A 26,157-nucleotide genomic window follows, 5' to 3' on the forward strand; every position below is an offset into this window, starting at 1 on the left:
ACACATTTTCATTAAATGCAAGGAAAATTTAAGTCTATTAAATATTCCTTAACGTAGACAAACGCCTAAAGGTTAGCTTAAAGACTCAATATCAGCATATGATATAACAGCTTGGGGGACCCTTGAGGCAGATGATACCAATTCAGTTCCTCCGACAGAAAGAGTACCCAGGCTACTATGTAAAAGGAATAATATAATTTCCTTACCCACACAGCCTACAAAGATGAAGAGGAAAAAAAAAACAACCCCAAAAAACCAAAATATTGGAACAAAAAAAAAATAGAGGAAACTATTCCAGGACTTAACACTGGACAGATAGAATATTTACGTATTTATATTTTCATATTGCTGAACTAGAATTCTCTTAATTTTTGTTCTGTATCACTCTAGCCATATTTCTTTCTTAATGGATCTACCTTTTTTCAACATACTGCCTCGACACAATAAAACTTTGGGTACTTCTAAGAGCACCTCTTTATACCATTTATGTGTGAAACTTCTTCCTTTACTAGAAACACACAAGTGCCTGTGCCTTTGGAACTATTCCGATCACCAAGGGCATCATCTGATGACCCAAGACTTCAGTACTGCTACACCTTTTATTATGTAGTAAACTTACTAGGCAGGAAAGACCTCTCCACACAGGGGGTTAAAACCATTCTCCTCTTCATGGAGAAACAATGGAAAGATATCTACAAATGCAGCAATATATTTGAGAACATAGCCCAGAGAAGTTGAGAAACTTGACTGATAAGCTTCCTTAAACAACCTCATTGTCAACTTCACTTGTGCAGACCTCGTATCACTCAACACAACAGCTGCACCCACATAAGCAGGCTCCATTGGTGAGGATGTCTGCTGTTTCACATTCACATAGGTGGCAAATATGTATGTGACCAAAGAAAGATCATACAATGGGTGAATATGACTAAAAAAAATATTTTCTGTTGCTGAAATTCTGGAAAATACTGAGTCACCTGGAGAGGCACATCAGCTTCAGGACTTTACCACACGTACACGAGAGGCTGGCACCTCTCACCTGAGAGGTGCAAAACAAACACCAATACACAATTTTCACATGTACAGTAAAGGACGTAACCCTTTCATTTTTATCGTGTACATATAACTCAACATATGTTGAGGTTCCTAGGGGTTTTTCCCCAAGAAAACCTGCTGGGTTCCTCTTCACTTTCAAAGGCACTTCACAAAAAAACGACTTTAGCTATGTGCCATACACATACCACATTTTCATTTGAATATTCAGTATTTTACATCGACAGTGTGTGTGTAAACTAGTTAAAAAAAAAAATTGATAGGCAATTCTGCAAAGCTTTACTCGTGTCTTCGTGTACTTATCAAAAACTGTAAGCCTTGGAGGACGCTCATGGTATAAGTTTCTCACACACCTTAAACTTTTCAGACAGCTCACTGATTCCATAAGGAGGACAGATGGACAGATGGACATTGAGGTAACCTATAACATTGACTGATCAGAAAACGATATATCAAACCACACCAAAGTTATCATTTATGTTGTTGGGTTCTTTTAAGGTAGACCAAATGTGTATTTGCTTTACAATCATCTCCACTAAGCATATATTGAAATTATGATCCAAAGTTATCATTTATGTTGTTGGGTTCTTTTAAGGTAGACCAAATGTGTATTTGCTTTACAATCATCTCCACTAAGCATATATTGAAATTATGATCCAAAGTTATCATTTATGTTGTTGGGTTCTTTTAAGGTAGACCAAATGTGTATTTGCTTTACAATCATCTCCACTAAGCATATATTGAAATTATGATCCAAAGTTATCATTTATGTTGTTGGGTTCTTTAAAGTAGACCAAATGTGTATTTGCTTTACAATCATCTCCACTAAGCATATATTGAAATTATGATCCAAAAACGTAATTTTTTAATTAAAAAGCTATATAACTGCTTTTTTGCTGTTTCAGATTTCTGTAGTGTACACCTATATGAACTATTTGCACATATACACTGAAGATTAAAAAGTGACAAAATGGAGCACTTGCTTATTTATGCTCTGTCTGCATATATTTTCTAAAAATGCCAAATATTTGGGTCACCTTTATGCACAGTTACATTTTAATCTATTTTTAAATGTAGTATGAAATGGTATTTTTAACCTACTTAAAGTTCCAGCAGATGGCACTACAGGTTGCATTTTCACTCTCCCAGCTCAACTCACATGATTCAATCTTTGAATCCTAAATACCTGACGTAACGTTATAAAAATATTATGCCCTCTAATGAGTTCATGTTACTAGAAGAAGTTCCCCCTTATAAGTGACACAGCCTTAAGTAACTATCCACCAGCTGCTACTGCATGTATGAAAAAAGCTTAGTAAAATGCAGTACTTCGCCCTGCTCACCCCTGGCACACAAACACGAATCATACTGAGCTTAAATAATTTTTTTGTTTTGCTTTTGCTCATAAAATGAGACTTTTACAAGGTTTTGTTCTTAGCATTCTTTTTTATGGTAAATAAAATGAACAAAAAAACACATTCAAGAATGCAAACTCAGATTTGTTTCCACACATTTTCATGTACTGTAGATGTTCAACAGACAAATACTTCATGAACATGATGGCAGTGTAATGTATTTGGACAAAATGCTCCTGGATATTTAATATGCCCATTGAGGCAATGGCTAGTTCTAAAAAAATGTAGACAAACTTTAAGCAGCTACATTAAAGCCGTGATCTGAAAACCACGGTTGAGCAGCTCCATAAGGCTGGAAGCACCTTGGTACTGCCAGAGCTGCAAGTACTCACCTTACACCAGTGTTTCCGGAGGGAGCAGCACAGCACCTAGCTTTTCGCCTCAGCCCCATGAGCATGTTAGCTGGGAAAAGCTGTCAACTTGTGATGGGGTTTGGGAATACATGCTTTAAACAACAAACCCAAGACAGGCAACCTTAGCAATATGCTATGGACAGCTTTGCCTGAGTAAAGAGAAACAAGGAACTCAAGAGGAATCTAGCATGTGTTGACTAGAAGAACAGCTGAAGTTCAGTGAAGAAGTTTAGATGTATTTGCTAGTTACTTCATGCACCACAACATTACATATAAATCCATTATAAAAATTTATCCTGTCTGCACAAGTAGGACAAATTAAGGTTGAATAGTAAATAAGGGAATCTAACTCTTCCAGCTCCCAGTGCTTGATGTAGCAACATTAATGTGTTTGAAGCCCATATTTGAAATCCAGGGTATTTTTTAATTTTTGGGGTGTGCTGCTATTTAATATGGATAATACCTGGTTTGGTTGTTTCATGAAGACCAAACAACTGCTGAATGTATTCATGTTGCAAAACATTGTTCTACTCAGTGCATCTGGATGTTAATATTCCTTTATTATTGCTATTGATGTACTTTTTTATTCACTGGGAGATGCCATTTAAAAAGCTAAGTATAGTATTTGTCCGTAACAAATGCTCCCCAAAGGCAAGCAACACAAGTTGTGAAACAATAGGAACCCCATTAATCAGCTAATCTTTAGAGCAAAAAAGGCCATGTTTGTGTAAGAGTAATACAAGCAACCGCAAATGGAAGAGTTAATAGCTTCCATATCTTGAGACTGTTGGGTTTTCTTCTCCAGAAAGTGGCTGCTTCTAGCCCTTTCCCTGTTGCCTACTTTCCAATTTCTCAGTTTTCTGAGACTTTACTTGCCACCCATTTGACCTTTCCCTGTTCACATTTCCTGTATGTCTCATCTCTCCCTCCTATATATTTTTTCAACAAATATATCACAGTAATTATTATCTACAAAATATGTTATAGCATGTTCTATGTCCTATAATAAAAGCAACAAATATTCCTCGAGATCTCATATTTTACCTGGCCTGAAGATTTCTTCCTTCTACCTTGTTCATTCAACACAGAATTATGGATCAACTCTATTACTCTCTCAACTGGGTCTTCGTGCACAACATTTTTCACCTCACCAGCAATCACCTGAATCCTGCTGGGCACCAGCCCTTTCTCCTCCACACGCCAAGATCTTTTCTTCCTCCCTGCTTTATTGGTGCAAACACAAATTTGACCACGCTGGTAATTCAAAGGTCTGTTTCTCTACCTCATATTTGTCTCCTCCTGTCCAAACCAAAGTGATTGGCATAGATTACAAACTCCCATCATGGGTGACCTGGACATCAAACTCCATAAACTGAAACAGAGACCTCCTTTTACCTTCAGCAAACCTTAACCACCACCTCCATTCTGCTTGCCACTCAGAACCAATAACTACTGTGCTACACTAGACTCACACCTATTGAAAACTTCACCTCAAAATACTATATACACTTTGGAGATTAATTTTACAAATTAAAACCAAAACCAACCCAAAGTTTAGCTGATTTCATATCCATCCAGCTTAAACATTCACCTATCATCTGTTTATCTCTTAAGTCCTTTTCTCGCCAGTGCAAGACTGTCCTCCTGATAGTCTAATCACAATCCTGAAACAAAAAAAATTATTTTACTTCTCTCTTTGTATTCCTCTGATGAGCACCCTTTTCTACTGCATAAAACATAAATGGCTTATCTTCACCTTCAAAGACTTTCACAGCCTATTTCTACCTTGCCTATCATTTCTCATTCAGTACTGAGACACTTCTGTTCAAGTTAATTTCAAGCAAGAATCTTTGTGGTTTTCCTCCTGTTGCCCCTAACATGGCAGTATTAGCAACACCACCATCACACTATCCTCCTTCAAACTCTCCTTTGCCTTGATGCCTACAAAGATCTGACAAAAATTAGATTACCGTTATGTTAAAATTTTCACTTATCAGGCCAGACAATACAGACTCCCCTGTCTGCTCCTATTATTTTATTATTTGCTTAACACCTACAATGCGGACTGCTCCTGTGGTAAAGACTGCCTTTTTTTCTACATCTGTAAAAGCCCTCACTCAGAAGGGTTATAGTGCACATGAAGTCCTTCCAGGCAATATGGTAAAACAGATCTCCCAACATGATTCAGAAATTCCTGAAGTTACTTTTTTTTTTTTTATTTCTGGTAATCATTTTGATTCTAGACATTTACTTTTTAGTTTCAAACCCTGAGGCAATATACTCATACTCTTCCCTGCATCCATGAGGGCCAAAGTGGGTTTAATGAATGCTGGTATTTTCCTACATGCCCATGACGCTAGGAACCAGGAGCAGCATAACCATAAAGCATTTCATTATGAGACTCAGGATAAAGTTTGGACTTGGCCAAGACAAAGGTTTCACTTACAGACCTCACACAGGAGTTTAGACCTGGCCACCACCACTGGAATTAAAAGCTGTTCACATGTAACAGATACTTTTGCCCTCAGTACAAATTAGCTTAATTCCAATTCCCCCATACAACCTCTTATCAAGCACATACTACCCGGCAGCATCCTAACAAGACTGTACAGGCTAAGGCAAAAAAGCCCCACACCTTGGTTAGAACGCCCCAATCCTCATCACACTGGAGCAGAGACACATCAGCAAAGTAGCATGGATTGTGTCTTTACTCATGGGGCTCTTATCTGGTGCCTCTTCACCAGCAGTAGTAGTAATTTTCAAACTAACATTTTACTAAAGGCAGGTTTTCTGCAAGCATGTAAATGAGCTCATTAAATAACTTGTGTAAAATGTTGGTTTTTCGGCTTCCTGGAAGTTTCCTAATGTAGGTTACTGGAAAACTTCATTTTTGTATACTTCTATTTGTTTTTTAAAAATAACCTCAGCCCACAAGCAGACTTCCTCCTTACACAACTAAGAACTGTCAGAAATGTGCAATATCTACAATAAGGAATTTACATTCCAACTTCCCACAGTTCCTCCCAAATGACTGTTACCCTTTCTGAGGTATAAAAGAGAAACCAGATAACTAACCAAACAACGCATAACAGCACTAAAAAAGGCATAGCTGAGGAATTCAGAAAGAAACTGTCTATGTCTTGTACTAAAAAGCACTTAACACACAGAGATATATTTAGTACTGAAGGAATCAATGCCTTCTGTGGAAAAAAGAAATCCTCTCTTCTTTGTTTGAGAACATATATTCTTATGTCATGGCTTTCATGAAAAAAATGTAAATTATTTAAATCAACTCTTTTTTTATTCTCAGTTCATAAAAATATGAAAACCAATGCCATTGATAATAAGATGTTCCATTCTCCTTACATGACTATTTCTACTACCTTAAGAGTACATCTCCTATGCTTTATGGCAATTGTGTGCAGAAAAGCTTATGTCCCAAAAGTTACTCTTATTTTTCATTAAAAGTATTCCAGTAGCATTAGGAAGGGGTTTGTGGGGTTTTTTGAGTGATAACTGTTATGTTTCAACAGTGAAGAATTATTTGGAATGTGAAGGTTTTAACAGGAAAACAAAAAATTGAAACAAGACTGAGAGATGAGGGAGACAACACCTTTCCACCCACTACTGCTCCATCCCAACTACATTATCAGGGCCTAGAGCCCTTGCACTTTTGGGAACCTCTCTGCCCATTTCCTCGGCATTTTTAAGGAGGTATACGCCCTTTCATCCAATTGCTGTTATGAGCTGGGATCTGGAAACACATTCTCCCAGGGCAGGGCATGAGCCTTATTCACGACGTCACAGCTGGCTTGCACAAAAATAAGGAACAAGACCTGTAGATCACAGCACAAGCATGGAAAACATGGAAAGGGCAACACAAATCCAGAATACAAGAAAAACAGGTGGAAAACATGATCTATCCTCTGAGTAGAGGGGGAACTGTAAATGATGGAGATTACACCAGGGTGGAAAAGGCTCCAGCTGACTGTCTTAGAGAACAAGAGCCTTGACAGAAGAGGTCTGAGCAACAGAAGTCCATCATTTTAGACCAGGTTTTAGACCAGCCATGAGACCAGGTTTCACATAAAGCCCGCCAAGCAAGCTTGTGATGTAAGTACAAGCAAAAGAGTTAGTATTAATGACTCTGAAAATGTTAGTGAGTTAAAAGAATAGAAATTGTGAGTGGGAAATGGTAGCAAGGAGCTACCCACTCCCCTATCTTCCATAGACAGGAAAAGGATGTAACTCTTCTAATCTAACAGTTTTTTTGTATTATCCCAGTAAAATTTGTAATTACATTGACCACAAACAATTACACTGCCAAAATTTGGTGACACAAGGCTTAAGATAATATGAAGTCTCATCAGGTGAGTGAGCTTAAGTTCTACACCAAATTAATAGCATAAAAATTCGTCCCTAAGCCCATTGGAAACAGCTTTTTAAAAACTGCAAGCCACAACCATAGTCGTCAATGGTTTCTTCACTCACCTCTGAGCATCAAATTCAACAAAACGTCATTTTTGAAAACAAGCAAATGGCAAGTTGCGCTACAACATGTCTCATGTGTGATGAGGATTGGGGCGTTCTAACCAAGGTGTGGGGCTTTTTTGCCTTAACGTTGGTCTCATGAAACAGAGTCCAGCATGCTTCTCACATGAGGGCTGCCTCTGTGCCTTAGGGCAGCAACTGACTCCATAGACACTGCAGAAACTACATCGTCTTTGCTAAATGTTCAATCCTTCTACTTCTTTTAACATCCTTTCTAACTACAGCATCTGCCCTTCCAGCTATTATTTGAACTTCACTGACTTATCATCAGTCCCACAGGTTAGACTCCTCTCTCATCCCACTACTGCTAGTTCCCAGGCGAGCAGACTCCCTGTGCCCTAATACAGTCAATTCAGTACTTAGCTAGAATACATGAGTGATACGAGTAGTACCATGCAGAGAGGAGACATGTCTACCCCTTTGCCTTATACTTTTACACTTTCCTGAGCAGCCCCAATAGGTCACTGTTGCTTCTCCAGCTCTAACATGACCTAAGGAAGACGGATGGAGCTAAACACCTGCATCACCACCATGAAGCTAGGAAAATGATCATGGGAGTCAACGAACTATTTATTTGTTTTTTTAATAAAAGAAAAAAGAGAGAAGTAGAGGGGGGTAAGAGAAAAATAATTCACTAACTTTAAAAACAGTTAATCGCAGGGGAAACCAAGCTTGAAGCAGCTTGAAGACCTCCACAGAGTCAGCAGACTACTCAAACAGAATTCTGTCCAGAGACATGGTAGGAAGTTGGAGGCTCCAAAGTCACCAGGATCCTCTGCCAGGCTTCCTCTTCCCAATGCTGTACACGGATAGTTTGCCCAGAGCCAGTGGAAGTGTGGTGAGGACACCCCACAATGTGTTAATGCCTTGTCCTTTGGTCTTAACCAGTATGGGCATTTTAACATACCTCTTACCTTTGTGAACAATCTCACCAATATCAGTTTTCTCACATAAACATCACAGGTCTGCTGCACTTTCCCATTTAATTTCTTTATCACTCAGCTCTCCTAACACAGACAGTGCAGCAGGAGAGCAGCTGGTTTGCTCTGAAGAGTTGTCACCAGCTCCAAGTGCCAGAGTTCAAGAAGTTTCATGAGTTCATACACATAATGCTGTTAGCAGCCTGAATTTTACCAAATGCAATCACTTAAAAAGTTATGGAAATATCACTACACTACAGTCCTTCTCTCAGGGAGAGTTGTCAAAACAAGCATTCAGGGCCAAGTGTTATCTACGTAATAAACACAGGCCCTGTAAACATATCCAGGTTTTCAAGATTGCTCTAACTACTCATGCATCAAAACTGCAGAAGTAAGGGAATACGTTATTTTACTTACAGCATTCAGGCAATACCTGTTGCAGGAAAACCAACCACAATGACTGAGGGACAGCAATATCTATACAGCCACGCAGTTCCCTGTGTCTAACCCCAGGGAACTGAATGGGGTTAGACACAAACGAAGGAAAAAAAATCTGAGCCCACACAGTTGCATTCACGCTTATGGTTTAGAAAAAAAGTAGCAGCAGAATCTGACACTGAGGAAGAGTGATAAAACCATTCACTGCAGCAGAAGTGCTAGCTTGAGCTGCTTTTGCAACTGCACTGTCAAAACCAAGCAATTTGAGGAATAAAGTCCTAACATTTTTCAAGTTGCAGACTGAAGACTGTTTCTATTTGACTTTAACTTGGATACGTGCTGCTTGGAAAAAAAGGGGTTTCCTACTGAAATCTAAATAACAAGATTTGCCACAGAGTTTGCTTTAAAAGTAAATTTCAATTCTCTAAAATTTGTCAGATCAACAGTTTCCATAAGATCCACTGTAAAAAGAGACCTGAGAAATTTTCTCCTACCTGCTGCCTAACCACATTATCAAACCACAACATGAAGACCAACTTCCAGCATCTCGCAACACTCTTACAATTTAGCCCCTGCTAAACGAGGAAATGAGATTAAGAGTCCTCTCTTCTTTTCCCAGCTATTTTAGAGAAACATCTATTCATCCAATAAATGAGAGATATATTAAAAAGAAAGTTTAATGTAAGGCTTACTTGAAATTATGAAACCAGGGCTTACTCTGATACCAAGAAAAGAATTATAAAAATATTAAAGGCCCTTAACTACAGTTAATTTACCTTTTTTCTTTCAGTGAAACGTCTTCATTCTGTTCTTTTTATGTAGCATAACAGATGAGCTGTTTTAGTACAGATATATGGCAGAAAGCAAACATCCCAGAGACACCTAGCCATGCTAGTAACATTTGTGAGATTACAGGCATGTGCTTTTACATTACTGACTTTGCAGATACAAGTAATTTTCATACACAGTTGCTTAGTAAAAACATCAAGCCCCAAATATGTTAGGTATGAGCTCCTTTTATAACTCTTTCTAAAAAAGACTGGTGGAAACATCCTCAAAGAAAGTTTCATCAAGATGCAGAGAGAAACTAATTACTGTCTTCCCCAGCCAAATCAACAGCTCTGGATTTTCTCAGAGCAACATGAAACAATACCATTCATAAAATAAGTGTGCTTCAACACAGTCGAGAATCAGGAGTAGTGATTAGCAGGTGAGGAGGAAATGACCTCTAATGCAAAGAACGAGTACCAAATCACTCCACAAAGCTTTTGTCACAAGAAAAAACTATGAACCCACAACCATAAAAAAAGTGGGGAAAGAATAGCTAGAAGTACCAATAGAATATAACCACTTTAATAATAATAGGCTTAAAAGCTGTGCTACCTAATCTGGGTGGGGCTTACTTTTTTTCTTTATTGTTGCTTCAAGAGCTAATAAGCAAGAAGTTTCCATCTCTATTCCTATAACAGGCTGTAAAAAGTGGAATATTTCAGCTAGTGGATCATGTTTTTCCATATCAACTGACTAAGAGATGTCTTCATTTTCCTCATTTACTTAAATATTCCTGAATCTAACCCAGCACTACATCTCTTCTACATGTTGTATAAAAGACACACAAAACGTATCTCCTGAAAGAGCTGGCCTGTGTCAGCTTGTAATGGCCTTACTGCCACTACTTCACTGAAAGAAGTACCAAATGATCCTTGGAGCAGTAGTCTCTGAGTCCCATAGGAAATTTCTCCAGTAAAATACTATTTTGTGAAGTGGCTCTGACAGCAAATGTCCATTAAAATACATTAAATCAATGAGTAAAGAATACCTTGATTTACTTTCTCTTAAAAATCATCAGCTTCATTTTATTACGGAATACAAATATCATTTATTTAAGTTAAACTTCACCAAAATAATATTTTTGTGAACAAACAAAACCTAATCTGTTTTCAGAGTGAAGCAAAAGAGAAATAAATGGTGATCTCTTAAATTTTTTTAATAATTTATTGAATCACATAATATGCTACCATGGGCATGACTTTTTTCTAAGGATGGCCATCACATCATAACCGACCAGCCATTACATGGAGAATAACTGAGTGTCATGTAAAACAAACCGCAAAAAGCCTGAAGGGGAGAGGGTAAGCCAAGGAGAGCGCTGGTGTCACAGTAGAAAAGCTCAGTTTAAGGGTTGAGGGGAGGGGCAGATCAATAAAAATCTTAAGTAACAGTTTTTAAAAGTAAGGCACAAATTGGCACCTACGCAAAATCGCAAACACAGGTACCAGTATTTAGCTTATTCTGAATACAGAACTACTAATGAAGCAGTGCATGTGAGACGGAAAATAAAGAGAAGCCCATTTATCCAACTGAACAATATTAACTAGTAGCATCACTAAATTCAGTTGGATGAATCACATAACCCAGGTAGAATTTGTCCTGATCAATCAAGCTACCTAAAACAGGGACAATCCAAGCCAGTGGAGAGCAGGACAACCACTCACTAGATGGGATAACCCAAAGGTCTTAAGAGATTAGCTACCCTTTGTAGGCAGTTGGTCGTGGTCCTTGCACTTTTAAGCTGTTACATCAGTTTGGAGCACCCCATGCACAGCAATGCCCAGGGAAGCCAGTAGAAGATGACCACAGATTATATGGCTTCACCATTGGTACACAACTGTGAGTTGCTGTTGTTCTTTGTCCCACCAAGAAGCCATAGGAAACTGAGGCTTATGAGCATTTTTTCTAAATTTTAAGTTTACGAACACCTGGCAAGTCAAGATTTTTGTATCTTAAAATACTACTGAATGAAAAATTCACCATGTTTAATACCCCAAATGCTGCTGCAGACTCCTCTACCTCTAATTCAGTGATACAATCGTTTTTCATATTACCTGTTCTCCAGCCCCAAAATGTAATTATGTCGTGACAGTTGGTGAAGTGATTTTTTGGTGCCAACATCACAAGAGATTGAAATGCTGGATTAAAATGGCACCAGCCATCACTAATGCCAACACTTGCAAATCATAATGTAGTTTATCTGTCAAACCAGTTTCAAAAACTGTTACGTAGTGCAACCCTAATAAAGTTGCAATTCGCAACCAAGCTAAGAATAGACCCTGCTGTATTCTGAGAATATTGTTTTTGTTACAATCACGCAGGGGAAAAGCTGCTTAAACACACTGCAGTCCCACACCAACAATGCACTGCACACAAGCAAAAAAATAATAAAATAACATAAAATAAATCCCCAGTGCTGCAGTATGTCTCTTCAGTCAGCTGGCACCTTTTAAAAAGTTTGGAAAGTTGAGAGGTGTGGGTACTGGTTCAACATAACAGGAAATTACTTTGGATCAATGTTTATTAAAACAGCTTTCTGAAACAGTCTTTCTCACACATGCACTTAAAAAAAAGAATCTGAGTATTTTTGGCATCCAATGTGTTAAACAGATGACAGGTATCAGATGGCAATGCAGGGTGAGCAGCAAAAATATGACAAAGCACAGTGGTCTGTAAACAGACCAAAGCTACTGAAATTCTAACTACCATATGGTGGTAACAAACAGGACACGTGCAAAACAGGAAAAGATCTCACAGTGAGGGGTGTGATAGGAGCCAGCAAGATGCAGAACTGAAAAAAAATTACAATAGGACTGCAAGCACAACAGCGATAACGTTTCAAATTAATTATATTCAGCTGAGGCTCAGTGTGTACAGTATGTCTTCTACCTAAAAATAATTTAACAGCCTCGCTGAGAGCATCTCTAATTTATCATCCTGTTCACCTTCCTTTATAATTTCCATATTACAAGGAACAAAAAAGGCTCACACATCTATTTTAAATATACCATCAAAGCGCTTGAACACAAGACAATGATTAAGCTTGTCTCCAGCATTATTTAATTCTTTTCATTCTTCTGGATGCCAAAGTAAACACAAATGAAAAGCATATGGCATTTTAGTGAATTAGAAAATTAGAAAACGAGAACATTAACTGGTTTTATTTTATGCTTTAAGCACGGCACATGGTAAAATTAAAAAATTCAAGGCTTTTTATATTTGTGATTTATTTTAATTCCTTCTTTTAATGACTCTCTACTGAAGTTAAATGTTCTCAAGAATATTATTTGTGAAAGAAAACCCATAGCATGCTCTCTACATTTTTATTACCTATTTTTTCCATAAAATATAGCTGTTCATAACTATTTTAAGAAGATTGTCTTGAGCTTGAAATTATTCTCAGTAGAAAAATACAGCCTTTTTTGTGGTGAGCATCCTTGCTTCTTGATGCTGAGAACCGCACAAGCTAAGAATTAAATCAGTGTTAACAAATAATTTTTCTGCAAAACCCTCTTACCTGATGAAGCTGTTGAGTAGAAAGTAGGAGCCCCAAATTAATATATTTCCTCTGATCTAAACCTCCACAGCAAGGCCTATAGAAACCCATGACATCCAATTTCAGGTTTTCTTCTCCTTTCCTTCCTGTTTTCTATCAACAGTTTGATGAATTTCCAAGCTTACTATTTATCCTAGACTCTTCCAAGAAGACATTCTCATAAAGAAATTTAGTCCACGCAGTTCAGTACTGCTCACATATATCAAAATATGGATTTTATTCCTGTAATAAGGCATATTGGAAAATTGCCATACAGACAGTACAGGAGAAGGACACCAAGCGGGATGCTTCATTAACCAAGTGCTCTTTAATCACATCTAGCAGACCCACTGGGGTTCTCTCCTAAGGAGCCATACAAGTCATAGGTATGATTTTAAGAGAAGAAGTGTTTCTGCCAACCCATTTCCCATATAAGTCCTGACAGAAAACCCTTAGGGCTCATTTTAAACCAATAATATCTTCAATAACAGGAGTGAGCGTCCTTTGGGAAACACTGCACAAAGTCTACTAACCTGTTTTATGATTCTGCCTGCTACTCTGAAATACCCATAAATCTGGCAGAGAGACGTTTCTCCAAAGGTTTTCCTTGGTTAATATTTTTCTAATATTCTACAGTGGTTCTCACAACAGCCCATTAAGCAACGTGCACTCACAGAACTTCAGGCTTCCTGATCATTTTGACTGCCACAGCAGTCCACAGGCTGGTGAACCATCACGCACAGTAAGGTCAGCCCTCCAGAAAATTTGGTCCAGTTACACAGAAGGCTCCAGGTACAAATCTGACACTCCTGTGTAGCTCTGTCCATAGAAATAACACTGACAATTTTTCAAGTGACCAAGTCAGTATTTGTTCCAGAGTACTTGGATCTAGTCTCTTACTAGTCTCACAACATTAGTCTCTTACCTATTCTCTAGCAGAAAAAAGGCATTTCATTACTTTTGGCTAACCTTTAAAAAGCCAAAAACTAAAGCAGGATTTAGTTCCTGTCATAGCTCAGTATTTTCTGAACCTAAAAACAGATTTCCAGATGGAGCAACATGTAAAAGAAGAACATCATTCTTTACATCAGGATTTCTTACTGCTTGAGCCAGCAGACTATGCTCATCTAGGCAGAGTTCTTGTGGTTTTGATGATCACTGACTTGTCCTTCTGCCAAATTCACAGATTTTTCACAACCACACGGAACAGTTGTAGAATGAGACCACTATTTTGTAGTCTTGTTCTGTGCCACGCTTTTAAAAGGCACTCTCTCCCTTTACTTCGGGTACATGATGTAAAATCCAAAGCTGTGTGAGAAGCGCATAAGTGGCATTTTTATCCAGCACTTTGTACAATACTCTCTAAAAGCTGAGCAAACAATGAAGAGTGAAGCTGTATGGGTACCTAGAGTGAGATACTTCAAAACAGAAGATGACAATTTCTTATCATCCCTCTCCACCCAAGTGGAAAACTAAAAATTTCTTCCCATCAGCTGTAATCTGAACAACCACCAGGGCATTTCTGACATACAAGGGAAAATCTAGAGGCTTTGAGAAAATTCCCAGAGCTGGCCAACAGTACAAATACTGGGACTTCGTTTATGATTCAAAGAAAATCACCTACCAGGCCACCTGTGCATTGCACCACACCTTGGTCTAAAGCCAGAACAGCAAAGAGGTGAGCTGGGCCCAGAACACTGACTGACCCAACCATGTCACTGATGTGGCCTCACATCTCCCAGCTTCCCAAAAAGTAGGAAATTAGCTAAAATTTGCCAGACAAATTTGTCACACTGAATGAAAAGTGTACAAAAAATCTGACTTGCTTGATGAAAGGTAGTGCTTTTCCTACATGAAAATAGACAAGGCGTAGGTATCTCTGGGTAGCAGCAACTCTCACCTTTTCTTCCTCTCAATAAATTGACAAGATTAGCAAAATAATATCCTGGTATGTCCAATATTATGTGCATATTCAAAAAACAGGACAGAAAAACATCCTGCTAAGATAAGGTACCCAGGGAGACCTTAGAGTAGCCTTCCAATACCTAAAAGGAGCCTATCAGAAAGCTGGAGAGGGACTTTTTACAAGGGCATGTAGTGATAGGACAGGGTGGAATGGCTTTAAACTGACAAAAGGTAGATTGAGATTAGACATTAGGAAGAAATCCTTTACTATGAGGGTGGTGAGACACTGGAACAACTCAGGTTGCCCAGAGAAGCTGTGGCTGCCCCATCCCTGGAAGTGTTCAAGGCCAGGTTGGACGGGGCTTGGAGAAACCTGGTCTAGTGGAAGGTGTCCTTGCCCATGTCAGGGGGGTCGGAACTAGATGATCTTTAAGGTCCTTTCCAAGCCAAACCATTCTATGATTCTATGATTGCACTAGTGCAAATTGCTGTCTCTAACACTTTCGGAAGACATGACTTAGGATATGGTACATTAAAAGACAGACAGGATCTTCTTTCTTCTGTGATGAGGACTGTGCTCCCTGCCATTGCTCCTGTAATTTATTTATGCCACAGGTCATTAGAAGACCAAAATATATGTGAGAAAGACTGGAAGGAAGCAGACAGGTTTAGGAACTCAAATGAGAGTATCCCTAGATAAGAAGTTTGAATCTAAATCCACTAGGTATCCTATTTTATGCTATTTTGCTAAGTCAAGTCACCTGGGGGATAATTAGGTGTTTTGTATAGATTCTGAAGCCATATAGAGAAGTCACATAGATTACTATTTTAGCCTGAAGGAGTGTGGAAGTATGGCTTTACACACTTCGTATCAGTACTTAATTACCAGGGAGTTATGATTGGTGGTATGTATGACTGATGAGTGAGAAACAGTGGACTGGATGGAACCATTATATTGGAAATCTTATCAGCACATACAATGAAATACTTTAAAGCAGTAAATCTAGGTAAGTTGTCTTCACTACACCATAAAACATGTCAATTAGTTCCTTTAGGAAACCTCCTCCTGACTTAGGAAGATGTAAAACATGAGCCCATTAACACACCTTGCAACATGTTGACATCAAAAAAATTCAGTTCTAGCTCCAGTAAACAGGTTTGAAAATGGCCCCTTCTTTCCCTCCTTTAGGAAAAAGCAAACAAACCAAATAAAAAAACAAACAAACAAAAAAACCCGAACAAAAAAAAAGACAAGCTAAAGAAAAGGAAAAACAAATTACCTAAGTCCTGGAGTTCAGGAAGTGTATAACATTGTGCTGATGGGATCTGAAGCTGTATAATGCATTAACTTTAAGACAAGAAGCAAGTATTGTTCGGAGAATACTGAGAGAATATCAGCACCTCCTAGGTGAATCACCCTCACCATTAAAAATGCATGCCCTGCTTCCAAGGACAGTCACTTCAACTCTCATACCTCGATGCTTATTCTGTCTTTCACCACTAGATTAAAAAGCTTTTAGAGGTGTATGAAAGTGTTTACACTTTATAATCAAGTCACCTCTTGATCTCCTGTGTGATAATCTAAACAGATTGAGATCTCTAAATCCTCCACTACAAAGTAGTTTCTCCAGCACCTGAAACAGTATTGCAGCTCTTAGCAGAACCTTTTGCAACCTTTCCACAAGCTTTAAAAATATAATACCTTAAGAACTGTGTCCCTCCTTTGACCATTTTCCAAATGCTGTATTACAAATGCCAAGGACGAATGTCAGACTTAATGGCCCAATAGCCACTTTGGTCATCTGAGTGTCTCTTTTGAATACTGTCTCTACATCAGGAATCTCATAAATTTACAGAATTTTTCTGATTTCCCAAATTTAATAACAGGTGGGAGGAAAAAAAAAAAAAAGAGCATCAGTCAACCATAGACTTTGCAGCCAAGTCTTTTAGTGGTCTTCTGCACAGTTAACTAAGACTTACTTATTTTTAAATATTCACCTAAAGCACGTGTTGCCTCAAGATTTCTTTGGTTGGTTATCATCGAAGTGAGAAATGATTTCTTGTCCTCACAGGATGCTAATATACTTCTCCATTTTTTCTGTGTGCAAACAGAAATACTGACCTAACGCTCTCACTTTTTGTGCATATTAGCAGTGCTAGTAGGTCCATCTGAAAATGGGCCACTCTATACCTTTTGGTATCTTCTGTCTAAAATACATTCCTGAACAACCTTTTACTGCCTGCAAATCTGGATTTTTTTCCTAATTTCTTTGGTATTCCTTACCAACATTCTGTACGTCATAGCTTATCATTCCAAACAGTTTGTATCTGTGTTTATAAGGATTAAAGACAGATGAGTAAAGGTAACTGTATCATTCCCATGTTACACAGGTAGATTAGCCAGTTAAAATATCACCTTCCCTGGAAAATATTCTATATTAAACTTGACAGGATACTGTTGAATGTAAGCAAATGAAAGTTCCACAGAAACACAGAATCACAGAATGGTTTGGGTTGGAAGACACGTTTCAAAGTATTATATTATTTTTTCAACTCTGAAAAAGACTAAAAATATCGCCCTTTTTTCTTCTTTGTAGTGTCTATAAAGAATTACTTAAAATCTTTCCTGCAGTTCTTAGTAAGCGTGTTTGAAATTTTTTAAAGTACAAAAATTTACTTGCATTTTTATGACACCCAGGATTTACAGATAGAGTCCTACATGAGTATTTAATATTAATCACAATGAAAAATGGCAATCAATTTCTTAAGGGGAGGAAAAAATCAAAAGCATTCATTCTCTTGGCCATTCAGGTGTATGTTTTTCCCTTGATCATCTGTACTACTGAAAACTTTTCAAATTCATAGAAGATAGCTTCTTGTCACAAAAAAAAAAAAAAAAAAGAGTCAGGTGTCCCTCCTTAAGAAAGAAGGCTCTCGCTATTCTAAGGTAACTATTCTCCACCCCTCCAGTCAAAAACTCTAGGCAATGTACATCACAGTCAAATTTAATAAACTAAGCCTTATCTTACTTTCACAAAAAAAAAAAGAAAAAAAATAGTTGCAGCAAAATGCTCCTGAGTATTGAATCTCTATTGTCTTCTACGAATGCCCCTTAGCTAAATCCCAAAGTCTTCAGTCAGGAGAAATTCCTTAGAAACAATCCTGAAATCCCTTCTTCATTCTACTTCCTATTTTTAGCTTTCAGATGCTGGCTGGTAAGAAAGTTGATTGCTTGCAAATCCTGAATTTCAGCAGAGCTCCTTTGATTTCCTTCGTCGAGGATGCCACAGACAATTAGTATGTCCCTGCTGTCAGGAAAGTTTCTTAATTAAGTTCATGAAAAGGCTTTTGAATTCTTGACTGAAGTGGAACACTCTTGTTTATTGCTCATGCTGTCATTGCTGCCAACGCTATGAATAGCTCGCCCACTTCTCCTTGTGCATACTCTTCAGCAGTGGTGAGGTATCGTGGCCACTGTCCTCTTGTCAACTCTGCTATCACAACTGGCATCACTGGCAAACTTTCCATACACCTCGCAGAGCTCACTCTGCCTCTGTCGGTGTTACTGGTTTTGACCCTTAATCTTAAATCCCAAATATTCGACTCCTACAAATTCCAACACGTTACCATAGAAAAACCCCATGAGTATCTGTTGTTCAATTGTTCTTGTGACCTGAAACAACCACTACAAAAAGTATCTAAAAAGCCTAATTCAGAAAAAGGATATTTCTTTGAGCTGAAATTCTGACATTTTTATGTACATTTTTAGAGCCAAACGTAACATAGCATTCCATGATTTTCTCAAATGGAAAGTGAATCTCAGTTTTAGCAGTCAATTATTTTTTTCTGATTTCACATAGATAATTGTTTAGCTCTGGCAAGGGTACGATTTGCATTTTATTTGCAAGGAGAGCAAAGGTGGATTCACACAAGATATATTTAGAGTTACAAGAATTGAGAGACAAAGATAAAATTTCCAGCTTAAATCTTTATAGGTGCTGAAAACAAAGAGGGAACTGGAGATGACAACACAAATGACTTGCTAGGAAAAGAGAAAAAAAAATTAAAGTACAGTGTCACTTTTGTCACACATTCATTTTTAGCACTTTCAGAATCTTGCAAAAATACTGCTCTACTGTTTAATTTTCTTCTTCTCTATTTGGAAAATATTAAATGCATTAGCAGGCTTCCACTATGACAAGCCAATATTGCTCTATTTAGTTTACTTACTTCCTTCCTTATTCATTAGCTGAAGTGATTAAGTCAAGAGGATTAGTAAGTAAGAAAATTTCTCTTTCTAGATCTCACAGTGCAGCATAGTCTACAGTGTATTAGATCCTTCAGAGACAGAGTCATTTAAAACAGGGGGGTTTGAGATTGGCGGCTGTATAAACAAACAAAATACTACCTGCTTAACACTGCACCTTAAAAGTGGGAGCCCCATACACACAGATGCTTACAAATAAGAAGTTCTGAAGAGCATCTCAAATAGATACACTAGATTCCCACCTTCAGGCAACTGAATCCTGACCCTAGTTATAATGAATGGAGTCTGTAGTGCAATTACTTCATAGAAGTAGAAATGTGCTTTTCATTGCCTGAATAGCTCCCTATTTGCTCCACTTTTTTTTTTTGGTTTGTTGTTTGGGGTTTTTTTTAATTTATTTGAGATAATAAACAGTAAATATAATTGAAAAACAGTAAATATAATTGAAAAAACACAAAAAATAGTAATTAATTTGGTGATCAGATACCTAAATTAGACCCGGATAGTCTACAAAAAAATTTCCTTAAGAGATGCCTCTAACACATTAACCGACATTAATTAGCCTTTTGGGTCCAGTTATCTTTCAGTTGAAGTCAATGGAAATTTTGCTATTGACTTAAAAAGAAACAGGGTGGCTATTTTATTGGTGGTCTCACCTAATGACATAACTTAGAAAATTCTTACAAAGGGTCCAAGAGCGAGCTCAGCTGTCTACATGATACAAGATGATCTCTGTCCCCATCTCTACCACCCCCGGTTCGGGCTGGTGCTTTCTTGGGTTCCTTTGAACTTCAGAGCATGCACAGATGGCTGAACAGTTTGTAGGGTTAGAAGAAGAGATGTCCAAAAGTTGGCCCAATCACACCATATGTTTAATCACCTCAACACCGCATCACATAAAGGAGAACAAACTGGAGAGCTGCTTGCTTGTAAGATAAAAGACAAGCTTTTATAATATGTGGAGTAGATAATTATCTGACTGGAAATGAGAAAGATTTCCAGACCTCATTTCAGTAATGACCTTAACTTGACTCCATGACAAAGCAACTTCTTTGGTGTTTTACCCCAAACTTAGAAATCCATCCTAAACACACAGAGGGAAGTCCTACCCAATATGAACTTCTGTTTTGCAAATGAAAATAAGAGTCTAGACAATGAAACTGTTGCTCTTCTCTTGTTGAATTTAAATGACAGGATCTGGAAAATGAAATTCTGATATTTTTAAGAAACCCAAATTCCATGGCCTAAAGCCACAGATAAAGAGCTCAACTCTCCATGTTAATAGCAGAAATTCTATTCTCAAGTCAGAAAATACTAGAATGAAAAGGTTAATTTACTAGATCTCACTTTTGTAAGCTAGAAAAAACACTATATTAAAGGTAAGCCATGACTCCATATAAAACCAGGACAAGCATAGAATAGATCACTCTACATGTCAGTTTCGTATAAAGGAAAGTATGTATTTAGGCCTTTTCATGGGAAATGAAAGCAGTCAAGACTCCAATTACTTCAATATCCTTAAAACAGTTTAAAAGAGAAGCTATATGTGAAAATAACATTCTGCAGACATGATAATATTTAAATATTTAATTTATTAATTTGGACTTGGGTTTGTCTTGGCCCTGATTCAGTTATAGCTTTGAAAGCAATTGTTTAGCAGTCAAAATAACTATTGCTTAAGGTTGTTCTGTTCGGCTTTAGTTTATAGTAGTAATAAGCAGCTGTCCTGTGTAGATTAAACTGCCTGTGTAGTGGGGGGGGGGGGTGCACACAAGAATGATACCATGTGGATGACACCAGAGGTCCCAGACTACACACAGGAGTGACAGTGGTCAACCAGTGGTCACTGCAGGAGTGCAACCTCATGAGTCAGGAAAAATACAGCAATAAAGACAACAAAGATGATGGAAAAACATTGTGGACCAATGAAAAAAACCAAGCGAGCAAGACTGAGTTAAAAAAAAAATAAAAATCAACTCATGCTGACCAGAACACGTAGGGTGAGTGAGCATCAGCAGCAGGCTCCCATCCAGCAAATGGGGAGAAACACCCTCATGAGCATCAGCTCCTCCTAGGAAGACCTCAAGGTGCTGACAACTTGTCATAACCTCCCTGCACCCATTTTGTTCGGGAGAAAACAAAGCCGCTAAGGGTAGGACCCTGAGGAACACTGGAAGGGCAGGCATAGCAACAAAAAAAGAAAAAGGATTTTGTGTTGTTTTTTCTTGTGGAACAATATTATCTGTATTATATAGGTTCTTGTGTATTAATTCGGACTATAAATACATCTTATTATAACACAAGTAGTAATTTGAAGTATTATGTTATTAAAACATGAATTGGACTAACAATAAATACTTAGTTTCATATATATGGTGTGTTCATTTTCACTTGTAAGATTTGGAGTACGACAACACATATGCTTCCTATAGGAACCTCAAATACAGAACTGATGGCAATTCTAGCATTTTAGTTAGTCTGAGACAAGGCAAAAGCCCATTATGCCATTTTAGAAAGTCGCTTTTTCACCAAACACCCCTCCTGTGCATGTATTCACACACATGAAAAAAAAAGTGGGGTGGAGGGGGGAGAAAATCAAGTTCCAGCCCCGATGGACAATACTGTGGAAGTGCCTTCAGGGAGAGAGCTCCTCTTTTGACAGGGAAGAGCACTGCAGGATATTTAGACACTTAAATTTTGTCAGCACTTTTTAAAAAATCTTTTCTACACTTCAGAAAAGAAGAACCATAGTAATAGCATTTGTGCAACTGTAACCTAATCACAGTCTCTGTTATCAAATTTGTATTATTTTTCTGAAATAACCTGAATTCACATTTATAAACCACAAAGCCACACTCAATCTAAATACGATATTTCTGGTTATGCTTTAACAACAATCATGTATCATGTCATCCTTCAAATTGAAAGGAATAAACCTTTTGATAGTAACTTTTAATAATACAAGAGTGTCCTTTATCCATGCTGAAATAATTCTTCACTAATATGTTTAATATATTGAGTTAATGAAATGAGAAGAGTTCTGTCGCTTCCAACTTTATAAATTCCATGTGCTTACACTATCTTGTAGGATGTTGTATGTGAAAAATTCATGCAATGTATGTCAGAACATATGTATGTGCAACACCTTTCAAGCTCTTGATCACATAAATGTGTAAAACCATTCTGATCTATGGATATATTTGTACAAACCAGACAATTACATGATCCCCCTTGGTATGAATGCCTTACTGTTCCCTCATTTGAGGTCTTACATACGCGTACATCCTCAATAACAGAAATGTTTTGCAGATGAGAAAACTGTCTTTTTGGAATATCAGAAAAGTAAAAGCAAGTCAAGATGTAAAAACTAACAAAATGCCTAATTCAGATGAGAAGAAAGACAGGAATCTCATTAATTCCTGAACCACAAAACCCAAGCATTTTGTTCTTCAAGACCTTTTGTCCTATGCATTTTCAGTATGGTAGCATATGCTGAGGATTGAAAATTACAGTAGTTTCCTCATGTTCACATAGGATCTAGAGCTAAGACCAAGAATGCCACTTGAGAAGGGATGGTCTTCCCTCTTAACTATTTGTCCAGCACAACTAGATCAAGGAATTCAGAGCTTTGCAAACAGCTATCATGTTTGGTCTTAACAAATAGCATATTAAAAGCTGGAGGTGAAGAGGTGGCAGGTCTGTTCACCTGGGAGTTGAGATGCAGGGAGGATGGTGAGAATAACAGGGTTTTAACTTGCTGCTAAGACACACATAATACAAGTTGCATCTTGTAGGTACAAGAACAAGAAGAAACTATAAGAGTGCTGCACTAGATGGAGGAGGAGGAAAAAAGGTAGACACAAGAGAGTTGATGAGTGAGGTTATTCCCTAAAGCTTAGCTAGCAACGAAAATACTTTGTGAATTTATAGTCAAAAAAGGACTGACCCAAATAGAATTAGATGTAGGAGACTCTTCTAGGATGAAGCAAGAAGGTACACATGATTGGCTAGATGGAGTTTAAAAGCAGGTAACTCCTGCAGCAGAGTGGACCAAAATTATGAAGTGGGCAAGGTGCCAAAACTTAGAAATGTAAGGGGGGGAGGGGGGACAAAGACACTGGCAAAGAAATTGCTTTTCTTGCCTCCAGTATTACATGCAGTATTGATACCCCACAGAGAAAAAGCCAAGTAACTTCTTCCCTGTTTAACAAAACACATTGGTAACAGATCTTGAAAAGTTTTAATTCTTTTCTTCCAACTACATATCGCTATATCCACAAACTACATAATTATTTTTGATAATCATATATCACACTACACAGAGTTCATAACGGCACCAGCAGAAATTTGTAATAAATCTAAATTCAAAATCAAAATAAGCTGTGGACATCATCTTCAGGGTTTTCTACTTAGCCATCCTTTCTTTTTAGATGCTGCATTAATCGATTGAATGCACATCTCTGCCATTTCTATGAAGTCACTGATTTTTATTTTTTACATAATGTGTTACTTCTTTCTACTTGAAGACTCACAATGCATAAACTTGTCTCAGATTTTTTCAACTAAATATGATAGGATTTCATTTCTTCTACTATACAAGGACACACAAACCTAAAAATGCCTACCTTCCTTTAGAGATGATTAAAAGAGGAAGATATCAGACAGACTGGATCATCTTCCAAAAGTATCCATTCATTACATGAGGAATTAGGTAGATATACGCCCTATACAGATTGAGGTGGAATTCCAAGCATGTGCCTAAAATTTTGGCAAAGTAATGTCTACTTAGTAAAAGCTGAATTAAGGAATCTGAACACCTTATTGCTCCTGATTCCATGTTTCTTATGCATGCATTCATGTTCTCTTTTTGGGCATTTTGCTGTTTTCCTCAGTCTTTTATTTCTCTTCTTCATGCTGCCCAGAATCATACAAACCTACAGGCTCAGACCTACAGGATCAGGAAAAGCCTCTGCTATTCCATACTACCAGTCTGTAACTCCTTTTAATACGGAACTTTAAATTAACCGAAGTCTAAAAGAGAAACATTCGAATTTCACTCATTCTCTAATAGAGCTGCTTTATGTATTCTTCCTTAATTTAGCTCTCCTTAATATTATTGCCTAAAATTGTAACATCAAAACATTGATGCTTTTTCTCGCTCCTTTTCATTTTAAATATTCACAGAGGACCTTTTCACCTATTTGATCCTGTCTAGTGTCTAGCGTGCAATATTTTTAAAGCAACTGAACACAACACAGGATTGCAATTTACAAGTCAACATCTTATGATTTACTGCAGTACAGGAAATCACTGTGCCAATGTCCTGGGTTCAGCTATAGCAGTCATTTTTCTCCTGCTTAGTAGCTGGTGCAGTGCTGTGTTTTTTAACTTTCAGCCTGGGAACAACGCTGATAACACCGATGTTTTTAGTTGTTGCTAAGTAATGTTTATTCCAACCAAGGACTTTCTCAGTCTCATGCTTTGCCAGGGAGGAGGGGAAGCCGGGAGGAAGCAGAGACAGGACACCTGACCCAAACTAGCCAAAGGGGTATTCCATACCACAGCACGTCATGCCCAGTATGTAAACCGGGGGGAGTTACCCAGAAGGCCCAGATCACTGCTCGGGTAGGGCTGGGTATCGGTCGGCGGGTGGTGAGCAATTGTATCCTCTCCCCTTGTTATTTCACTAATCGTTATTATCATTGGTGGTAGCAGTAGTGGTTTTGTGTTATACCTTAGTTGCGGGACTGCTCTTATCTCAACCCGTGGGAGTTGCATTCTTCCCATTCTCCTCCCCATCCCTCCGGGAGCGGGGGGAGGAAGAAGGGGGGGGGGGGGAGAGTGAGCGAGCGGCTGTGTGGTTCTGAGTTACCAGCTGGGCTCAAACCACGACAGCCAAGTATCTCTAAGAAAGAGGATAAGAACATTGAAAGGAAGGAAGATGAGACTAAATTGGCTTGAAGACATAATGGGTGAAATGAGGGACATGCATTTTATTCAAATCCTCTCTTCAAATTCTGTTGTTGTAAGTTACCTGAAAATGGTTATGGTGTAAACTTTGAGATCAGTATCTATTATGCTAACCAGGATATTCACACTCCTTCCTTTCATGCTAGTATCTGTCTGTTTAGACTACAAACGCTTTCAGATAATGTGTTTTCTGTGGCATTCTTTGTGCGCAGTTCCAATGAGGATGCCACCCCAGACCTACAGCTCCTAGATGCTAGAGCAATCCAAGTGACAGTAGCAACAGAAATGTTCTCACAGAGATGCCTCGCAAAGCAAAATATAATTTTGAGCCAAGCAAAACTCACCAGGAATTCTCAGTTTCCCAGTTCTCTTCTGTTCATGAAGGGAAAATACTAGAGGTAGTCCACAAGTCTCTTTTGCTGCAGAATCTTCCAAAGAAGTATAAAATAAAGATATTTCTATGATTGCTAAAGAATATTTCAATTACTCCCTTGTTTTTTTCTTTCATTCCTATTACACCACAATAGAGCCTGCAATGGCTTCTCACTACCAGTTAATACCGGGAAAGGTATGAGGGAACAAACCAATACCTTCTATCATGAAAATTTAGCATGGCATCTCTAACATGTTTCCCTCAATTCCACCCTGGGATTTGAAATGTACTCCCATGCACTTCTCTTTGACAGATTAAGGCACTGAATATGGCAGCTCATTAAAACATTTTTAAATAAAGTACAGTTTGGGGATTTCTAATGTGAACATGATTTCTAGAATTACCTCAACACAGAATTTCTCCATTGCAGCATTTCCCCAGACGTCATTGCAACTACAGAAAAGCAAAGCACCAAAGCACACTTTCCATTTTAATTTGCAATTGCTCAGCACCATAAAGTCGCTTTGGGAGGGTTGGGGGTGAATA

At 38.0% G+C, this 26,157-nt stretch overlaps 1 protein-coding gene across 30 annotated transcripts in view; it reads right to left on the bottom strand.

Moving 5' to 3' along the window:
- Window positions 1–26,157, bottom strand: part of RIMS1 (regulating synaptic membrane exocytosis 1) — a 309,338-nt gene that overhangs the window by 198,896 nt on the left and 84,285 nt on the right. The gene's annotated exons all lie outside the window — the stretch shown is intronic.

Source organism: Strigops habroptila, chromosome 6 (genome assembly GCF_004027225.2).
Source record: "Strigops habroptila isolate Jane chromosome 6, bStrHab1.2.pri, whole genome shotgun sequence".
Taxonomy (NCBI): domain Eukaryota; kingdom Metazoa; phylum Chordata; class Aves; order Psittaciformes; family Psittacidae; genus Strigops; species Strigops habroptila.